General features: G+C 45.6%; 1 protein-coding gene across 3 annotated transcripts in view; it reads right to left on the bottom strand.

The window, feature by feature from the left end:
• LOC137799940 (plexin-A1-like) overlaps positions 1 to 20,883 on the bottom strand; it is a 231,357-nt gene extending 210,474 nt beyond the window's left edge. For all 3 annotated transcript variants that reach the window (XM_068596847.1, XM_068596848.1, XM_068596850.1), the window contains exon 1: positions 20,755 to 20,883. The gene's annotated coding sequence lies outside the window, so the exon portion shown is untranslated. The remainder of the gene's footprint in view (positions 1 to 20,754) is intronic.
• Between the last annotated feature and the right edge of the window lie 1,168 nt (positions 20,884 to 22,051).

Below are 22,051 nucleotides of genomic sequence, written 5' to 3'. Positions count from 1 at the left end.
TGAAGGACCTTCATAGTTATGAGAAAAAAATAATAAAGAAAATCATGCTGCTTGGGAAAATTGTAAAAGCAGTGGGCAGATGCACCTGCTGCTGTTTGCTGCGGACTGAAGAGGAAGTTTTCATTTTGGCAATGAATTATAATACATTGTTGCAGAAGTGAGTCCCAAAACTGTGAAACATGAGGTACGCACTTCTGGTTTCCTCGTCTTGAGGTCCCTGGAATGAGGTCTGTGGTTAGCACGAGCTTACAACGTCTACCTCTCTTGACTTTTGAAGGCTTCAAAAAAGTTGTTTTTTTTTTTTTAAAAAGTGGCTGAATGAGACTTTACACGTCTTCACGCCCAAAGACTAGTCCAACTTTAGCGGGTCGCCTGTGTGTTCCCACGCCAGTGCTTTAAATGCAACCGCTTGCAGAAAAGCTTGGTTAACGTTAACTTGTCAACTGACTAGATTCAATTTCAACCTGGTTCCACATGGGACGCGAAAAGGTCTCTTGGATAAACGTCCTGTCCTTACTTTTTTTTTTTTTTTTTTTAAATCACATGGACCGCGGTCTTAAACCCGCGACAGAGAGGTAATGTGCAGGTAGCTTCATGCGGCCATGTTTCCTCACTCTCGTTCATAGTGGTATTTATGCTTCTAATCCTCTCTTCAAAGCCTGTGTGTGTCGACTGCTGGATTTCGTTGGCTTGTCGTACTTTTTGACACACATACCACACAGGAGATAACGCAACTGCTCTTCCTGCTGCCTACGTTGCAGATGCCAAGCACACGGAGGAGGAATATCACACTTGATTAAACACTGCCACTTGAATCCGCCACACACCTACGCAGACCTACACCTACACACACACACACACACACACCACATACACACGATTATGAAGACATATGCATACCTTAGGGCGAAAAGGATGCATTCCAAACTCACTCTCAGCCAAAGCTGCCTTCATCCGAGTGTGAGGCGGTGCATGCTGCTGTAGATGTGTTTTGGGTGTGTGTGCGTGTGTGTGTGTGTGTGTGTGTGTGTGGGTGTGTGCCATCTATCCGTATGTCATCTCTCCTCTGATGTGACCTTTACACACAGATATTTTCTTCCCTCCCTGCCTGCAACACTGCTAACACAATTACACTGGGCTAATGAACAGAGGACCCTGATAAAGTGGTACACACACACACACACACACACACACACACACACACACACACACACACGTTCCCTCCATGCATATCAATCTCCCCGTAAAGGCTACATTTGCATCTTTAATATAAAGGGAAGTGCTTATTAAAGTGCACGCAGCCGTTCGGATCAGATGGAGGAAGAACTCGTCAGAATCCGGAGCGTTTAACCCCTCGTCTCCTCCTCGTCTCCTCCTCTCCTCTTCTTGTTAAACCCAACCTTCTTTTCTCCTCACAGATGCGTCCACGGGGGCCGGAGCCGTAAAACCGCTTTGCTCGCACGGTGCTTTTGTTCGAAATGAATGCGGGGTGACGTCTTCAATAATTGCTTTGTTTGCATGCGGAGAGGTCCAAAAACCCACAAAAATTAATCAATTTACATTCAGCAAAACGGAGGAGCTTGTCGCTCTCCTCTTAATAAACGACTGAAACAATTTTAAATTGTTGTTTCGTCATCCATTAATCCACTAAAGCAGTAATTATGCCGCTTGTTAGTGGAGTGTTTTGGTAATCAGCGCTCAGCAGACAATGCGGTTATGGAGGCTTTGTGAGTAAATCTTCCGTGTGAAAGCGGCCACATTAACATGCTGAATATCAGCGGCAGCTTTTATTTTTCGAGTATCAATACTGACATTTAGTTAGCGTGCGTGTGTGCGTCGGTTAAACCCGGCAAAACTTCCACGCCTGAACGACTTTTTACAGCAGTTAGTTAATGACGATAATGCTGCAAGGAAGCATAGCTGACTGAGGAGCTCTTCACCTGAAATGATCCCACTGTGACATTTTTGATTAGATTGCAGCACCGCTATGAATATGTTTGTTTCATTAGTGCTAGCACTAATATTTACCAAATGTTCTCGGAGGGCTTTTCCCCGTTAATATTCGGTGAGAGGCGAGGAAAACTCTTCGGCGTGTTGGGTCGCAGGCTCTTGTGAAGGCGGGGGAACTAGTTTCAGGTATGACGGTCAGGGAATTAACAGATTAAAACACAAGACGCTTTAACCAGCCAACTAAAAAACAACCTTTGCCTCTTGAATGAATGCTAAACATATGTGTCTCTGCTCTTGTATGATGTGTCCTTAGAGAACACGTCTAACCTACGCTCACTTCCTGTCGTAATATATTCTAATGAAGTGGCTGTCAAAGTAATCTCTATAAACCTGGGTGTCCCTTAAGGGAGGATTCAGGATCTCTGCAACAGAATAACTACACTGTAATTGAATTCTCTTGAAACGTTTCCATTTTTAAAAAAAATGCATGACATCTTTCCTCTTCAGATGTCACTCTCAGCGCCACGATCTTCCTATTTACATTTTGGACGGATGCATAATTCGCTTCAGTACCGTTTGACACTAAATCAACATCAAACCTCTTTTCCTTACGAGGTCCCTGGGACAAAATGCTCTCAGGTGGGGGTCCGCAGCCTAACTTGTCTTTACACAGAAGGCCGGGATGAGAACATTGAAGAAACTCTGCTCTAACTCCTTTGCTAATCAAATCTGGCTGAAAAAAATCGTAAGGCGTTGCATTGGCGTGATTGCGATTGGACGGGATGCTGGGTTGCAGAGTCTGGTTGTGATTATCACGTCTGTGAACTGACAGCATTCCAGCGCGGCTGCAGGGCCACGGCCTCACGGGCGGGGGAGGGTTCACCACCGCGCACGTGTTCCTCTCATCCTATGGGGCTTTCATTTGACGGAACAAAGGAGGAGCTGATGGTTGCGTGTGGATGATGGTTAACCTTACTTCTCGAAGAGCCAGCCCTGAAGGCCCTGGTGCTGGCAACCATCAACTCTGCAGAGGAGTCTTTGATTGCCGAGCTGAATCACTGCAAGCTCCGGGGCTGCTGCTGCTCTGCAGCTGAACCTGACCTCTGACCTCCTCGTGGGCTAGTGAAAAGAACATTTCCCCACCAGGAGTACTAAAGTATCACAATGGTGTTGTTGCAGTCTAATGGCGTGTAGGACGGCCCAGCGGCTAGTTTCTTCGTGGTCCAAAGCAAACGGACCAACCACAGGAGTTCATGATGATGCACGGGACTTGAGTACAACTTCAAAAGCTGAAGGGTACTGCTTTAACTTTTCATTTTGTCTTGCTTTTGGCCACCCTGTCCGAGCACCAGCGTCCCAGTACAGGAAACCTCTCATTTTACGGCGGTGTCTGGTCCAACGCGAACTCTGACTGGAGATCGAGGGAAAGCCCCGCTGTAGTCTGAGCCAATAGAGTTTCTTTTCACCTTTCCAGTGGAGTCAAACCGCCGGTGACAAGCATCGAGAAGAAGCGGCAGTTCCTGGCTAACCCGAACCCTGTTTCCGCCCCGCAGAAGGAGGCAGCTCAACAGCCAAAAGCACATTCATGAATTCAAATAATTATGGGCATTTTAGAAGGAAGTCTCGTTTGTTTTTGGTGCAGAGGTTTTTTTGAGGAAAATGATCTTGTATGAAGTGTTCATATTCGTGGCTGGTGATGACATCGCATCATGAAGCTGACAAGGTGGGATTTCAAGCGGGACAGTGAACCTGACTCAGCGAAGCCATAAAACTACTGAGAGGAGACCGGAGTTCACCTTTGGTCCACGGTAATAAACCCATAATGGCCTACAAACACAGAAACTGATACTCTCTGTCTCTCACTGCTACAACCACACACACACACACACAATGTACACACACATTAACACCTGAAAGAAACGCTTGTTTCCTCATCCCATGGACTCTCTTGAAAGGCTTTACTCGACAGCAGCATATGGACTTGGCCTTGTGCAGATGAATCGATACACACATTACGATTCTGAAAACAATCTTGCGCCGCCGTCGTTAACACAACATCCTAACCCCCGACCCTGCAGCCGCGCTCTCTGGCCGCACGCGTTCATCTCAGGCACGAGGACTTGAAGGCCTGTTGCACTTTCTGTAGCGCCGCTTTAGATATTTGTGATTTGCTCTTGTTAACCTTAAAGCAATATTTCAGCGTGTTGCAGAGCGGTGGTGTGTGTTTTGGCAGGCACACGCCCACGGGGTCCATAAATAATCAGCTGCATATGTTAGCTGTCCTGGTTGAGAGTGGTGATGTATTGGAACTCGCCTTGCTCTTGCTTTTCTTTTAGTGTGGAAAATCATAATTCAAGTGGGGACAAAAAATACAAATAAAAAAGCTGAATTATAGGGTTTGGGCTAGCGTTATTGTTGCTTCTTGCCCCTCTTGAAAAATCACAATAATAACTTATGATAATGGCACAAAAACAGACAAAAACAAATGACAGTGACATTATAATTGGAGAACATCTAAAAAAATATAGAACATGAAATAAGTCTCTGAAACGAATGAGGGAAAAACTATGAGAGAAAAATGAAGATTAAAATATTAACCAAATCAAAAAGGTAAAATGAGGACAATCCCACTCAAACGAGAACAGCTTCTTAAAGTTGTTCCGCAAAGAAATTTGAGCTGTCTGTAGGTATAGATAAAGAAGACGAGAAACAATGCAGAATGAAAACACTGTTGCACTGAAAATATCAGCGTCGCTTTTATCGTCCGGCCACAGCCGGAGACTTGCTGCTGCTGAATAAATATTCAGTCGGACTGTGTTACAGCTGGAGTCCCCCCGATACTGCTGTTAAACAGTTTTTGCTTCGGGCATGTGGAGGGGACGCCCTCCGGGCCCGGGGGTCAGCGAGGGCGTGAGAGCACAGGCGGGCTCCTGGGCCGGGAGAGAGAGAGAGAGAGAGAGAGCGGCCGAGACGGAAGGGATCGCGTCTCTCCGCGCTCCGAGGCAGCAATCCAATACTGTAAACACGGCGTCTCCCGTTAATCTGGGAGACACGGACGCTGAGGGAGAAATTTGCAGAAGAGTTCATCACCGAGTTCATCTCCACAAGCCGTTTAGTGTTTAGTCGTAAACTCGCAGGAGTTCCTTCGCTCACCTAACAGTCTCGAGACGCTGCCGCTTCCTGGAAAATATGCGACTTCATGCTGTAGTCCAACCTGTGAAGGCGCACGGGACGTCCCTATGGCTAAGAGGTCAACTCCCCCCATTGTTTCCTGTCATCTCTGCTGACATTACCTAAAGGCATTGCATGTCAAAATAATATTTTTTTTTTTTTAAGTATGCATTTTTCACTGTTTAGAATCGCATCCTGTCATGCTGTTTTTGAACAGGAAACGCATCGCATTAAGGGAGACGCTATCCCATGAGACCTCCGAGCGTCAAATATGTGGCCATCATGTCAGAAACAAAGTTTGGCACGTCATATAGTCCTGATATCTCCTTCAGTCTGACTGCTTTTTTCATCCACTGAACTGTCAAAAACCTTCCTGAAAGAAGTTTCCTCCAAACATAATGCCTTATCTCATCCGTCTGAATTAACATCGTTATCATGGAGAGACTCAACATGACTGCAGCGCTCGCCTCCGGGTTAAAAAACTATATAATGAGCAGCATTTTATGGACTGCAACTCGCCCACTGAGTCAGTATCCGAAACTGCACAAAGCCAATGATGTGACTCATCACTTTGTACGAGCAGCAGACTGTCAGCGGATTTTAATTAAGCAAAGATGTGTCTTCATAAGCTGTTGCAAAAAAAGAGCAGAATTATCATTTGCTCAGCCGTAAATGCGCCAACGTTTCTGGCTGCGGCGTTCGACTGAGGCGCTGTGAAGACGACGAGGGGCCGCTCATAAAGCACTGTTGAGTTATCAAGGTGACTAGTTATCATAGCTGGCCTTCCAAGCCCAAATTAGAGCCATAAAGCACAGACATTGGAGGACAGCGAGTTAGTTGGCCTGCTGGATTCCCTTGACCATGAATGTTCTGGTCATATTTCATATCAAAACTAAACATCTGCCAGTAGCGAGTTGGGGATGACTTGTGCTTGGAAACCAAAAAGCTTCTCCGGTTCGCCTCATCCAATAAGAATATGTCTTTGGAGCAGCTCTGCCTTTGTTCAACGAATATCAACCAATCGAAAAAACGAAGGACTTCTTTTATTTGCCAGGACTTCTTGGCACAGAATGACGTGCCATATTGCAATTATTTTTTGTGATTATTATATCTGTTGCGGATGCCAGAGTTAAGAGAAGTGATAGCTTCCATCAAAAGTCTTGCCTCCCAAATCTCAAGTCGTTTGGAGCGTTTTCAATCCGCTCACGATCTTCTTTTTTTTATTTCTGGAACTTCTTCTTACTGTTTATTTCAGCATAAGCTTTTTGAACATTTCCATGACAGGGTGCTGGAGAACCGTTAACACATTTCATGGCACTTTTTATTATTTTTTTATTCTGACTGAATGTCTCTGCTTCTACCTAAATACATACTGTCAGGTGGCCACATCAGTATCTTTAATCTTGAAGAGAGAAAACAAATGGAGGGAAATGCAGGAATGACAGGAAGTAGATGTGTAGTCTTCAGCAGCTTCTCTCACGCAGGCTTGTCACAAAGTCAGAAATGTAGTAGTCCACACCAATACCAGTGAAATACCACCGATGGTACCACTGTTTTGTGTAAAAAACACAAAACAGAGACTCTTTAATCACTCTTTGCATACTGGTATTTGCTAATTCATTGAAAAAACATCAAAGGGTTATCATTTTCCTTTGCCTTATTCATACACATTTGTACTGAATAAAGCTTAAAAACCTCATGATGTAAACTTTCAGACGTCATCTGTTAGCGCCGTCAATTAGCCAAGCAGGACTGTTAGAGGCTACTACTAACTAGCACTCTTTCAGACAATTTCAACACAACTTTGTTGTTCACAATTCAGCGTCAAAAGGGAATTTATTCATTGGACGATAGCAAAAAGTTAAAAAATCCATAATCCAAGGCCTGTAGTGTTTGCCTAAAACTGCAGTATACTGCACAAAGGTAATCCCGGCACCATCAGGTCACATTTTTTGGATTACAAGTTTTCTCAAATTGTTTCAATGTGCAAATGAGGCATTATCTCTTGCTAATCTTTGGTGAATTTCAGAGAAATCTCCAGCCAATAGTAAACTCTAGTGAAAATAAAAACCTAAATGTATATTTTTTTACATTATTTATTTCCGCTTATCTGAAAATAGATATGAAAGCAAAATGACCCATACTCTCTAATTTGACCAGTGCCTTAAAAGCAATGTTTTTGCCTGAGGTGTCTTGCTTTAAAAAAAAAGAAAAAAAACAGCGACATCTGTCCAAAAGGCTGGGAAAAGTGAGAAAGAGAGAAGGAGAGCTCTGAAAGATTGAAAAAACAAGTTCCATTTTGCGGCGATAAAATCTGTTAATCTGGCGTTGCCGGGCCCCCCATCGCCGTATATATCGGCCCCATTTGTTTCCCTGAAGGAGCTCTGGAATGGGGTAACGCTCTCAGCTCGACATCTCACTCACACTTGCAGAACCAGATGTTTGAACTGCTCGCCTCATTCGAGCAGGTAATCCCCTCCGCAGTGTCATCGCTGGCTGACGAAGCCTTTTCGCCGGCGGGTACGCATTTCACGTAAACAAGACGTCAGCAGGCATTAAATGCGAAAGGCATTATCAGCGCGCAAATGTCAAACAACCGACTGCTCGGAAAGCAACAGAGTTGATGTCTAAACAGCGTTGCAGGCGGGGGAAGTAGCTTGCATGCAGAAGAGGGTTGACAGAACTGGATTAACACAGAGCACATGTGCACATGTGTGAGCGTGCACGCGTGGGAGGGCAACCTAGGGCACAGGCTTGAATGAAAATGTGCGTTTGTGCACGTGCGTGCGTGAGTGAGTGCGTGCGTGTGCGTGTGTGCGTGTGTGTGTGTGTGTAGGGGTACAGAGCCCATGCTCTGGCTCTGTAGACTGTTTTTTCCAGCCTGCAAAATGTGGAAAAAATGCGCTCTCACTCCGAGCGTGAAGAAAAGCACCAGAAAATACTGAACTGGGACAAACACATGAAAAAAATCTGTGGCTCCTTGAGCCATGTTCGAGCTTAGCCTGGCACAGCTCGGTTTGGTCCCTCTTTTGGCGGTATGAAATAGATTCCAGATCGACAGCTGCACGCGATTCCGAAGCCACTCTTCGGACTTTGGCAAAGGCAGATCCGTCAATGTACAAGCTAATGCATTGCTGATTGAAGCACATCTGATTGGTGAGAAAGTCCCTGTTTTCTCCATCTTAAGCTACATGAGCAGCTCTCGCGGCTCCCCTCCATCACCATTATTTTACGCAGTCTCCTGCTGTGAAATGATGACAATGTAGATCTTGCACAGGACTGTCAACGCTTAGGTGAAAAAGTGATTGCAATCGAACATGTCGGAGCCTTGATTTTGGTGCATGTGTGCTCACACAGCTGTGACAGTTTACAGTGTAACAGTGTGAAGAGTGGATCTAATCATAGAGGGGTGGAATGTGACCTCTCACCGCTGGCCATGGCCCTCTGCAGCCGCTGCAGCCGCCTTATCTGATTGGTCTGTCTGGCGCGGTAATCATTTCCAGATTCCGAACAGGGGCCGCCCAAAAAACTGGATGGACGGGGTGTGTTTTTGGAGGTTGGAGGGGGGGGAGGCTGTTTGAAAGCAAGAGTGCTGCACAATCCGGCAAACTGTGTTCTCATCAAATGATTTTCAGAATAACATGACTCAATGTTGGTGGCATTTCCCTTCCAATAAAAGTCGTACCATTGCATAATGCACAGGGTTGACTGTGCTGCGATGCCCTCACCAATGGTAAACAGTGCAGCAGTGAGAATGTTCTACCTCAGGCTCGCTTCTTCTTCGTAGCAAAGACACCCATGAGGCTCGTGGGTATCATGGTATTGAGACCCATCTGCCATCTCGAGGGTTTCCATACTCTCAAAGAGACAAAGCTATCGCTTTAATCGTATCACACACATTCAGGCTATTATTTGTGATCCTCTCTTCATAACTAGAGGGATAACTAACTACTTTCATGCCTCAGCCACCTTTGAAACTGTCACTCAATTCTTCCCAGTATAAACCCTTAAATAGACCTTAGTTAAATCATTAGGTCCTTAAAGTTGTAGTTTGCACTAATCGTCAATCCAAGTTATTTTCTGGGAGGTCTGAGAGTCAAACTTTCTTTGCTGAATGCAACTCTGAGCAACTTTCAGAGGAATGAACCCCCCACCGGGAAACGGACTGGGAGTTTTATTTCCAAGCTCTGACTGCATGACACAGAGGCTGCCATTGTATTTTCTTTGTTCATAGTAATCATAACAAGGTATCAAAGCTAATTGGATCGCTGTGTTTATAAAAGCAACTTGTAGCAAGCCAAAAGGAAGCCAAAGACATGGGAAAATAGATCCTTCTTTTGTCCACAAGAAAACAATGTCTTCATCTGGAATAACAATCCCTGTATTCCTGTCAGTGTTATTTAGGGTTAACTTGTTCTAGCACTAAAGGAAGACACACAAGCTTTTAATTTGCGATAAGAGGGAGGATATTTTGCCTGTTTTCTTATGTAACATGAAACTCTACTTCCACATGCCGGCGTGTGGAGTTCTGGTGATGAAGGGAAGCTTTGCGCTGTATTCCTGCAGTACGTTACAGCCCAAGTAGCCACTAAGTCACTCTTAAATAGCACCACAAGCAGCGATTCTTCACTCTCTCTCTCTCTCTCTCTCTCTCTCTCTCTGTCTCTCTCTCTCTGTGTGTGTGTGTATGACAGCATGCACACACACACACACACACACTCACTCTCTCCACTGTATTTCTCTCCATGGTATTTTTTCACTCTCTTTTTTTTTCTTTTTCCCCCCCCGGTTCTGAGCATCAGCATGCAGAGAAAAATCCATCAGTAATCCCCTGCTGCTCAGCTCTGGAACTGCCTGACTGCCCCATGGTAGTTATAGGTCACACACACACACACACACACACACACACATACACACACACACACACACACACACACGTATATATATACACATCTACATGCATGTCACTGTGCTTCCTGTAGGTCACACACACACACACACACACACACACACACACACACACACACACACACACACACACACACACACACAGGGAAATGCCAGTCTTCATCGCGCCCTGCAGTTTAACCCCTTCTAATCCCGTCAGAGTGGCAGAGCTTTACGGTCAATTCACACTCTTTCATGCTTTTTATTCTCTCTTTCTGTCGCCTCAAGAGTAATCCCCACAGCAGCTGTGGAAAAACATCAGACGTGTGGAATAGACACATCGTACACAGGAACGGTGCCACGGCGACAACGAACACGCGCGCAGTGATGCGCAACGGCAGTTGCCAAGTGAAGGTGAATGTGAAACAACGGCTTATTGTCACGTACAGAGCGTACGTAAAGAACCTACTATCAGTCACGAGTTGACGATTGGTTTCACTCGGGACACGGAGCCTGGTCTCCTGGGTGAAAGTTATGTGTTTTTTCTCTTGACTGCCTACTTTGTTCCCGCCATAACTATGGCCACGTGGAGCACCGTGGTTTGCAGCGTGGTGGCCACCGACAAAGTTGCTGTTTTTAACAAGTTGGGTGTCCAATTCATGCTCCAGCTTCTTTTTTTCTTGTAAGAATATAAGAAGCTGTTCCAAGTGGTTCCAACTTTTCCAACATAGGTCAACATAAGGCTGATTGAACACTGTGCCAGGCAATCTTCTCCTCCGTACCTGCACAGTAACTTCAGCACTCTTCACAACGGTAATGTACAGATGGGTGTATTCTATTGATAAAAGAAGAAAATAGCGTTTTTGTGAACTAAAGCTTCAACAATTATACGTATAGACATTCACCTAAGGCTACATTTTATTGTTTTTTTCCAGTGCTGAAACTTTTCTTGCACTTCCACTGCATGGTGCGGCCCAGCTCGGCTCAACTCAACCCGTTCTATTTTGGTTTTCGAAGAGCAAAAGATGTGGATTGTACCTGCTATTTGTTCTGGTAGTATTTTAATCGAGGTTGTAAGTGAGCAAAACCAGGACTGGAAAGTGGAGTTAAAACATACACAGTAAGAGTCACACAGATGTATGAAAGAAAAAAGGGCAGCCCGCAAAAATGACAACGTGAACTACGCAACACAGCTGATTCAGTACAGACGTTCCTCCTATTGTTCCTGTAGGATAAAGAATGAGGTCGCGGCAGTTTCAGGCGCCATAGCTTGGTGATCAACTGAGAAGAGTCAAGTCTTTTTTTAACAGTTTTTCTCATGTGTATTGCCAAGAAAATGTATTTTTGGGGGTTGGGACTGTTGTGTAAAACAAAATGTCCCATTGGGTTTTGATGGAAATGTTGCAACACTTGCCACAATTGGACTAAAGGATGTATCCATTGTTAAGAAAGATCTCCAGTATAGAAAACTGATTGCTTTGTATTTCAGGACCTCAGGCAGACTGGACTCAACCCTTAGAAATCTACTTCTCCATATGAGAACTCAACCATTTCTGTACTCAAGGTATCATGTCAAAAGCACACACAGGCTCAGGTATGCATGAAGTGAGTTCATAATAAAGCTCCACAGAAGAAGGAACATGGAGTTGAATTCCTCCAGGAGCGCACAGGGAAGCCAGTCAACTACATCGGAGCACAGTGGGAAAATGAAATGTTGTGTTCAACAGCCACATAAACTGTTCAGTTTCCTCGGTTTCGCAAGAGGAAAGAATTTGAAACCGAGAGAGCCGAGGCATGTGTGTGTGTGTGTGTGTGTGCGCACACACGCGCACACATACACACACGTAAATGCTCAAAAACAAATCCCACAGATACACACAAAAGCACGCCGACTCAAACACACACATAATATTTTACACAACCAATTTCACAAAACCACACACATAAACACTCAAACTCCCCCCCCCCCCTCCACCTCCTTACCCCACCACCATCACCACCGCATACACACAGTAGAAGAAGTGTATGCGAATGGCTCCGTTTCTCTCATTAGGGAGAAGGAGCTGCCTGCAGCACAGCCTCCTCTAGTCAATCTGCTGAGATCTCTAAAACCAACAGCACTAGTCAGACAGAAAGAAGGGGGGCAGAGCCGTGAGACACTGCATCTACGCTGAAAGAACAGATAACGGGACTGAATGGAGTTACAAAAAAAAAGGATGGTAAGGACAAAGTAGATGCAGAGTGTACTGATTTGACTTGACGCCCGGAGCGCACGCCGGACCCACAGAACGGAAAATAGTAGCTGAGATGCAGTGTTTTCTCATGTTTATGGTGGGAAATGGCTGGTTTGGTATTTAGTTCAACTTTTGGCACCGAAGAAGAGAGATCACCAAAGACGATAGGAGGCCCCATCTGGTGATAACTAAATTTCATGAGAATCCATCCAGAAGTTGCTGGTGATATTTCAGTCTGGACCAAAAGTGGTGTAGTGACTAACCACATGACCATCCATAAAGCTAAATGCTAACGTGGCTAAAGAAAAGACACTGAGATCCTATTAAAACCTAAAGTGAGACGGGTCTTGACGAAAACGCCCACAGGACAAAGACAAATCTAAGATTATGCATACATTATCTTGGACTTGAGTACTACAGTACCGCCAAAGGCCCAAAAACTTTGGAGAAGTGAACTCTATACACAGGATACATATTGCTTGGGTTTACGAATCAGATGTGAGTAGTTGCAGCTCACTTTCTTTGGCGTGCAACCCGGATCACTCTATAGGACAGGACTGAATACTTGTGGACTTAGATACTGTAGAAAAAAGGTTGCGTTGCCCTTTATTGTACAACATCAGACCAATGTCAGCTGCACCAGTAAGTCTGTTCTGGATGAATGGAAGAGTGAGGGGGACAACGACAGCAGCTATTTTATGGTGAAAAAATGGAAAAGACCTTAAATAACTTTTTAATATTGTCTATAGGGTAAGATTTAAACACACCATTTGAACTATTTTGTCAAGGCCTTGTGAATAACCGGAAGGATGAGGGGAAAGCGAAGCAGAGAGAATAAAGAGCCGAGGAGAGGATAGCACAAAATAATGGCACACAGTACCTAAGCTGCGGAGAAAGAGAGGAATAGAGATAGGCATAAGAACAGGAAAAAAAATAGACAGCCCCATTAGGCATGAGGTTATTGAGTAAATTTATCTCACCAGACAAAAGCTTCTCCTGTGGCTGTGTCACTGCTGCCGCCACAAAACTCAACACGTTCTCTGCGATTTCGGTCCCCCCGCGCGTCTGTTTAAAAGCTGAATTGCCCGTCTGTATTGCCTTAAAATGGTTTCCCATGCATCATCAGTCTGTGAAGGTAGCGGTACGCGGGGCAATTTCAACGGCCGAGGAGATGCCTGAGCCCTCGCGGTCTTTAAAGCGGATTTCAACATGCTTTTGACCCCCGCGGCTCTCTCTGTTGTGTGGAAGTGGAAGCATTTACTATCAGCGCTACGTCGTTTCTGTGTCTTATCAGCCACATCCTTCTTCAAGACGGAGTGCGGGGGGACGAGAAGCTGGCACAACGAAGGGGAGAAGGGGAAAACGCAGCGGGATTGGCAGAACCTCGCCCTCGGAGGCTGAATCTGGAGCGGAGGAAGTTTCATTTCTCAACTTTCAGACATCACAGCGCGAGCACAAGCAAAAGCTGCTACCTTCGGGCCGGAGTCAGAAACACCGGTAAGCTGTGCTTCTGCTCACTCCTCTACTTCAGAGTAAGATCAATGTCCTCTCGAGATGTCGGACCTCTCTGCACCGATTGCCTCAATGCACAGTTTTGGGGCAAGGCAGTCAAAGGAAAATGTTGAAGCGCTGGCGTAAACTGTGTAACAGGAAGTAACAAAAGAAAAACACCTGCGGAGGTGTCTTTGAGCAAAACACTGCACGCACGCACACACACGCACAGAGAGACAAAACCTTGCAGGCAGTCCTTCACACAGGTTGGTGTTTGACAAGGCACTCAACCAAATGAGATGAGCCTCTGCGTGTGTGTGTGTGTGTGTGTGTGTGTGTGTGTGTGTGTGTGTGTGTGTGTGTGCGTGTGTGTGTGTGTGTCTGTGTATGTGACGATCGGGGGAGTGTCATTGTATTCACTGACTCTGCATTTCTGCGCTAACTGTCATTCCACCGCAGCTTCCTCCTTCACAAGAGGGATGAGTGGAAGCAGGATCCTTCTCAAAATGTTTGAAAGAGATCAATGGCACTCTCTGTTTTCCTTGTATTTTCCCCCAAGCTGGCAAATTGTTTCCGTTGGCATTATGATGAAACGCGAATCGTACAATGCTTTTTGGTTGCTGTTTGTTTTTATTGGTTATGGTGCATCACTTTTCTCCTTCTTGTCTTTGGCTCAAATTGAGGGATGTACATATGGACTGGACTCCTGGAGAGCTTCGTGTGGCCACACAGGTGAGAAAACCCTCGCTTGGCATTGCAGTGAAACTGAAGTGAAACTTTTAACATACTCATAACAATATATGCTTCGAAATGCAATTATAAAAAATACATATCATTTATTTTGAATCGCCCCTTCAATAATAATAAATATTTTCACCAATGTTAATAAAAAAAAATTGAAAACGAAACACTTTTTGGATAAATGTATCCGTCCAAAAGGGCCGTACAGACCCGAGCCGTGATAACGCCACATTCACAAGGGAGAAAACTACTCACCTGTGACGCTGCTGCCGCCCCCCTCTCCCATACTCTACCACTAGTATCCACCTTTACGCTTTGAGGAAGTCCCGCTGGACTCATGTCTCCTTTCACCTCCTTCTCTCTAACCCTCGTGCTCTCTCTTTGTTCCCTGACAATGTTAATCACTTCCAGAAAGACCCAAAGTTGAATTGCACAACCTCAACTTCAAAGTCCCTTTGTTTTCTATCCGTCCCCCTCTCCCATCCCGAGACCTCTCATCGGTGTCACACTGTCAGGAATACTGTCGCTCTTTCCTCAACTCTTTGCCCCATCTCTCTCATCTTTTTTCACTGATTAAGACCTCGCCTCGGTTGTTTACTGCACAACTTTACACCTTTGACGTCCTGTTGCTTTCTCTTGTGTGAGTCTTTCTCTCTCTCCCTCACAACTGAGGCCAGAGCCGCAAGGTTTTAAGAGTTTGTCAAGATTCAATTACAAGGTGGGTTTGAAAGATTAACAAACACAATGTGTTCATCTTCAGACACAATGGTGTGTGTCTAACATTAGAGGGAAAACACATTGCCTGAGAGTTTTTGTATTTTGGGATATCTTTTGATCTGGACTTCTTTTTCCTTTCTAATTCTTCCTTTTTACTTTTTTCCCCAAAATGTTGCCTTTCCTTTTGACCTTCCAACTTTTAGTTGTTGTTTTTGTTGTAATGTCAGGTTGAATAGTCACACATCCTCAACAAGGTTGCGACGGCGAAGTGGTTTCCCTCGCTGCCACCTGCTTAAATCTGTCTCTTTTTCTCCAGCTACACAAACACAAACACTGAGCAAAGGCTCCACATGGAGGAAAACCGGACTCGTAGAGTGTTAGATCTTTGGCTTCCCTCGGTCCTTTGGTGTGCATTTGGTACAAAGAAACAGACATCAGCGAGGTTGTTGAAAGGGAAGCCTGCAGTGTGCCGTTTTGTATAAATTCAGATATTTTTTCCCTCTTTGAGACTTAAACGGAGGCTTCAGTGCAGAATGCTTTACGTGGGCTCGCCTCGGGTAAGAAATACAGACGAACAAGACAGTGAGAACCTATCCTTCTAAAAAAAACAATGTTGTTTTTCAAAATAGATTTTTTTTCGGGGGGGTGAGGGTCCACGATTGAGCCTTTCCTGGCGCTGTAGGGCCAAATTGATAGCTAGTGGTCCTATCGCCTCTTCCTTTCTTCTTCCAACTTTTGCATTTCCCTCGTCCTCCTCCTCTTCCTCTTCCTCCTCCTCCTAACAGGAGAGGTATCTGCATCTGAAAGCCATGTACGGAAAAAACAAGAAGGAAGCTCTCCAACTCTGACCTTGCACTGGCCCGGCACTAAATATATACAAGGAGGGGAGGGGGGGATGTCCGAGTGTGTGCATCCGCGCGTCAGAGAAATACGGGGACGTGCTGATCAGACTAATGTTGCACCAGCACAGGAAACGCCGGCGAGTTCAGTGATGTAGGTTTGTTGGGACACACAAACACACACACACACACTGATTATTTTGCTGCCTCAACTGTTCAGACAGCGCAGAACACAAGGCAGAAATTGGCCATTTGGGACAACAAACACAGGCTGTATGGTCTGCAGCAGCAGAAGAAGAAAACGGGTTGCTGAAATTCTTTTAATTGCTGACAAAACAACGGCAGAATTATCCCTGCTCCTTGCTCACACGTAGGCTCGGAAATATCTCCCCCGCCCGCCCACTAGCTGTTGGTCTCGCTCGGTGCCGAGATGACAGCGACAATCAAACGAGCTCCTCGCAAGTCCTTTTTTAACTTGGGAAGCGGTTGTTTGCGATCAGGCGGAGTGCGAAAGTGGCAGCCACCTTGGCGTCGCGGTTGCCTGTCACATCTGTGCAGCGTCGGAGCGTCTTTTCCTCTTACGAGAGAAAACTGTTTCGATCTGCCTGCCCCGTTTGATCTGCCTTGGCCTTTCACTGCGGAGGCTGCATCAAAAAGGTGCCGGGAACTTAAAAGCGCCACTGCTTCATCTCTCTCTCTCTCTCTCTCTCTCTCTCTCTCTCTCTCTCTCTCTCTCTCTCTCTCTCTCTCCACCTCTCTCTTCACCTCTCTTTCTTTTGCTCTCATCATCTTTTGCTCAACCTCTTCCTCTGTCTGTTCATTCAGATTAGACAGAAATTGGGAGACGTAAACTCTTTGTCCCAACCTCGCCAAAAAAAGAGAATGAAAAAAAAAAGTAGCACGAATGGTCATGTTAGAGAGAGCTGTAACGGTGTGAGCTTTCCACATCATTATTATTGTTGTTTTTTATTATTGTTATTATTATTATTATTATTATTATTATTATTAAGAATAATAATTTTATTGTAATTTACAGTTATTCACAAAGGTATGAAGAAATGTTACATCAGCTGTGAGTTTTTAAAATATTGTTCCTTCCTGATTTACGATGAACAATTAACACATACTGTAGGTGAGTCACAGCGCAACCTGGCTGCTACTGTCTGTACCTTTAAACTCACACACCCACCCATGTCTTTTCTTTTTAATACAACAGCTCTGAGAAATGACAAACATCTGTGAGTCAGATTGTATGGAGGTCTTTGAGAAAATGACTCTACTGTTCTCTGAGTTTTTTCTCTCAAACATGTTAAACATGAGTTTATGGTTTCAATATAGTTTCAAGTCTTCTTCAACACAGTATGATGTTCATTTCAGAAATTGTGGTCCATTTGGAGTCAATCAGACGATAAAGAGAATGCTTTACGGCGGACTTACTGTGATTGGTAGATCGCTACTGCAACCAGAGTATACGGGGTCACTATGTCACTTCTCCTCAGTACAAATTTGGTAACTTGCGTTAACTGGTTGAAAAAAGCCATAATGGCGATGGCCATTATCCAAGACGGCGACGGCCGAATCGCCAAACTCAAGACTTCACAACGGCTCTTCAGAAACCTGGCTCACAGAGACTACGTCCATATTTTATACCAGTGTATGTATGATAGTGGTCAATGTTAATACTTTGGTATACCTTTACAACCACTGTGGGAGTCAATATAACAAAAGGAAAATAACACAGCATGTTAATGACAGTCACACTGATATGCCTCTACTGGGGAGTTTCAACTTTCCAAATTAAAAATGATCATGGTTGACACAGCCGGCAGAGGGAGAGGAGAACCGATCGTGCCTTTTGGTTCTAATCGAGTCTGTAGAAAAGTCTCGCGAACAAACCTATACTGTTACATCCCTCCTCAGTCCCTCTCTGTGGTGTTTGATCTGCATGCCGGTATGAGCTAATTAGATAAACTGGTGTTGTGTGTAGGATTCAAACTGGTATTTTGCCATGTGATATCGGCTTGCGTGGCAGTCTGCAGTGCGTGGCTCCGACACTGCTGGGTCGGTGCTTCAGCTCCCGCTGGGGCCGCCCATGCAGTATTTTAATGTCGAGTCTCAACGCACTGTGAATGAAAAACTCACCCCCTCCTCGGCTTAATGCCATTTTCACTAAATCCATGTTGGATGGACCCTTGTTTTGGGTGTTTTTCAAATGGAAATCAGTTAAAACTGCTTTCAATCTGGTTCATTGGCCTTCCATTGCCAATTCTCCTCCTCGGTCTATCCATCACAACCACTTGAGGTATGAAGCGGCTCGACGCAGACGGAACCGCAGGGCTCGTCTGTGAGCTTTCAGCTCGGCCGGCGTCTAAGCCACTGGCAAGACACCCAGCTGAACACCCACCCATCCACACACACACGCACACACACACACACACACACAGTGGCAGTTGGTGTTTGTCACCGAAACACAGCGGCTTTCCAGCGAGGTGAGGCGGCGAGTCCAAGGAGTTCATTCTCACTTATAACGCGGCTCACAATGCTCAATGCCGAGGAGGCTCCAGAAGGAAAAGACTTGGGTCAACAGTCAACAAAGTCACCTCCATGAATGAACGCAGAATGTTCACCTAAATACTCCCTCATAAAAAAGTAAAAAATGTCAATAGAAGGTCTCTATCAGGCACCGTAAGTACCGCAAACACACATGGAGTTCCTATAAAACACACATGAGGTGAAGTGTGAGAAAGAATGGCTATTTTAAATATGCGATTAAACACCACAGACACGGATGTCACATGAGAACTTGCTTTAAATATGACTGAACCCTGCTTACTGAGCATAGAGAGGTGAAAACATAGAGAGCGTGAGGGAAAAGATAATCCTTTCAGAACAAATTAATAATAAAAGACTCCAAGAATAAACTAGGTAATTAGGTTACAGGCAGCTCAACGCAGACGTAGCACCGCTGTCGTCGGGAGTCCAATTCTGACTCATTTCAGGGCTAAAACCCGTTAAAAACATGTTAAAAGGAAAAACACAGCATGTGTCAGCGGCTGCGACAGGAACAAATATGTTCCACAGTTGTCATTGTGTCACTTTAACTATGCATGCCGTCACTTCGGATGTCACGCCTCAGCCCCAAAGTGGAGGTGATGTTCAGGGTTTCAGCCTTATCAACACATCCCAGCACAGGCACATCATGACACACGCTTAAGAGAGAGGGGGAGGCACCCCACCCCCCTCCATACATCTCCTCTAGCTCCCACATCATTCTCTCTCTCTCTCTCTCTCTCTCTCTCTCTCTCTCTCTCTCTCTCTCTCTCTCTCTCTCTCTCTCTCTCTCTCTCTCACGTAGCCTGTGAGTTCAGAGAGAGGAGAGAGATAAGAAAAGAGAGAAGGAGATGAGAGGAGATTCAGAACATGCAAAAAAGACTCTCACATCTCTCCCTCTCTCTCTCTTTCACTCACACACACACACACACACACACACACTCACAATTTTTTTCTATGTGCTTTGGCAGCCAAACTGGTGGCTTGACGCCCGTAGTCTCTCGAAATCCGCCCGTCTGCCTCACCTACGCATTTCAAGTCAAAAATTCATAAGGTGACACAAAACTGTCGAAGCATGTTGATGCGACTCCAAAATGACGAAGTTGTGTGCGTGTGTGTGTGTGTGTGTGTGTGTGTGTGTGTGTGTGTGTGTGTGCCCCTCTCTCACCCACACAAACACACACACACACACACACACATCTGCACGGGCACTCACACACACAGGTCAAACACTAAGCACCTCTAGACAATTTACATTTTGCATCTGAACAAGCACAAATAGGCACATGCGTGCACACAGCTAGAAACTTGTAAACACACACACACACACACACACACACACACACACACACACACACACACACACACACACACACACGGCGTTGATTAATGCACGTGCACGCGTACAACCAGCGCAAAGACTGTTTTCAAGTTCAAAACCGGGTCTGGAGCGCAGCTGGAACGCTGTTGACGTCCGCACTGGGTTTAATCACATCTGTCAGGGAAGAATCATCGCAATAAACCACAGCGGCTGCAAATCCTAAACTGGCGTCACTGGCGACAAAACATTCCTATAACCATCCTGCGATGTGACATGCACGATAAAGACGAGACCATTAAAGCTCACGCATGCGAGATAATAAAAAGAAACACCCCCGTGGAGCTCTGAGACTCAAACAGGCCATTCATACAGACACTTTTTTGCATCCGAAATTCGCAGTTTTTTTGCCAGTGAAGTACAGCAATCCTTCACCTTCAAGCAACTTTGCCCATTCCAGGTAAGGAAAAAAAAGGGGTAAAAAGACAGGGGGGACGTTTAGTCATTTCGGAGATGCGTGGTGTTCATCCGCATCCACCTCGTGAGTCTGGCTGCTTTTCCCCGGGTGCGCAAAACAAGCCATGCGATGTTTCCAAACGCCAAAAAAAAAAAATATCTACAGAAAGCCGGGTTTCTCCCGAAGCGCAGATTTTCTGAGGTTAGTGACACGAGAGAGACATCGGCGGAAGGTACAACGCAGGGCAAAGGAGAGGGGAGGGTCGCAGCAGGAGGAGAGAAATGTCGCCAACATTTCGGATGCAGGAAAGAATACCAAAAAAAAGATCCCAGATGACTTGAGAGATGATCGCGACCACAACAACAACAGCCACCGAAACAAAAGTTTGCCTCTACTTACTAATCAAACCGCGCTTCGAGTTCGTCCTCCTTGGCATGTTTTGTCTTTTTTTTTAAGATGTCAGAGTAGCAGCAGAAGACATTTCCATTCCCGGCGGGCTTGTCGGTCAGCAGCAGCAGCAGCAGCAGCAGCAGCGGCAGCAGCAGCAGCACCGGTTTCGAGGCTCAGCTCTGCAGTTCCGTGCGCACAGGACAGCAGCGATCAGCATGAATGAGAGGAGAGCTGCGGTTAGACTCCGGCATCCCCTGGTAGAGAGAGTGGGAGAGAGAGAGTGGAGAGAGAGAGAGAGAGAGAGAGAGAGAGAGAGAGAGAGAGAGAGAGAGAGAGAGAGAGAGAGAGAGAGAGAGAGAGAGAGAGAGACGGAGAGGTTAGTGACATGAGTGCGCCCCCTGGCTGCGGACGCGGGTAACGACGGGTCGCCGGACGCACCGCTCCGCGGTGCGCATAGGCGGCAGCATCGGGCTCCTTGTGGTGTGTTGAAGGCTCACACGTGTCAGGGCGGAGGTTTGTGTTTGACTGGAAACCAGAAGATGTTTGATGCCTCCCTGATGAAAGGCTGCCCCTGAACCTGATTGATCACTGAATGTCATCGCATAACTCGCTGTTTCTGTTTCCACGTCTCCCCTGCTGCTCGCTGTGTGTTTGTGATCCGTTATAGGCACGCCTGTATTTGATTGTGTTTCTCTTTTGTCGGAGCAGGCGTCTGTGTGCCTGCATGTGAAATCGTGAGCTTGTGCTACTGTGCGTGTGTCTGTGCGTGTGTATGGGTGTTTAGCAACGTGCACTGCTGAAGGTTTTAGCTCTTTTAAAACTTGTCAAATCATCATTCATGTTTGAATCCACAGATTTCAAACTGACGCTTTAATCGCCTTCTTGCCTCAACGCTGTCTTGTTCTCCTTGCGAGGGCCCTCAAACAAACAATGACCATTTGAAAGAAGGTGACTTTGTCAGAGACTGAGCTGGCAGGCCGACTTTACAAAAAGAGGCGTTTATTTCCCCAGAAGAGAAGCAAACTACAAAATGTGTAACAAAGTTCCTGGCCCACAAACTGAAACAAAATGTCTCAGTTGTAATCATTGATACATGTTTGCGCTATTTGGCGCTGGGGGTGTCCCATGTAACTGTATGGAGTATCTCCATCTGCTTTAAATAATTGTCGACTGAGTCGGCGCCATGATGGAGCCAAAGAATGTTGAACAACATGTGACATATAACCCCAAAACGAGGGAGACGTCTGAGGAGATGCTGTGCACGGCCGCTGAACTCGGTCCATGTTGGCGGGAGCAGCCGGCAACA

The sequence above is a fragment of the Clinocottus analis genome, unplaced genomic scaffold (genome assembly GCF_023055335.1).
Source record: "Clinocottus analis isolate CAN_PGR_092001 unplaced genomic scaffold, fCliAna1.0.p SCAF_4, whole genome shotgun sequence".
Lineage (NCBI taxonomy): Eukaryota > Metazoa > Chordata > Actinopteri > Perciformes > Cottidae > Clinocottus > Clinocottus analis.
This window is presented reverse-complemented; position numbering and strand designations above follow the sequence as displayed.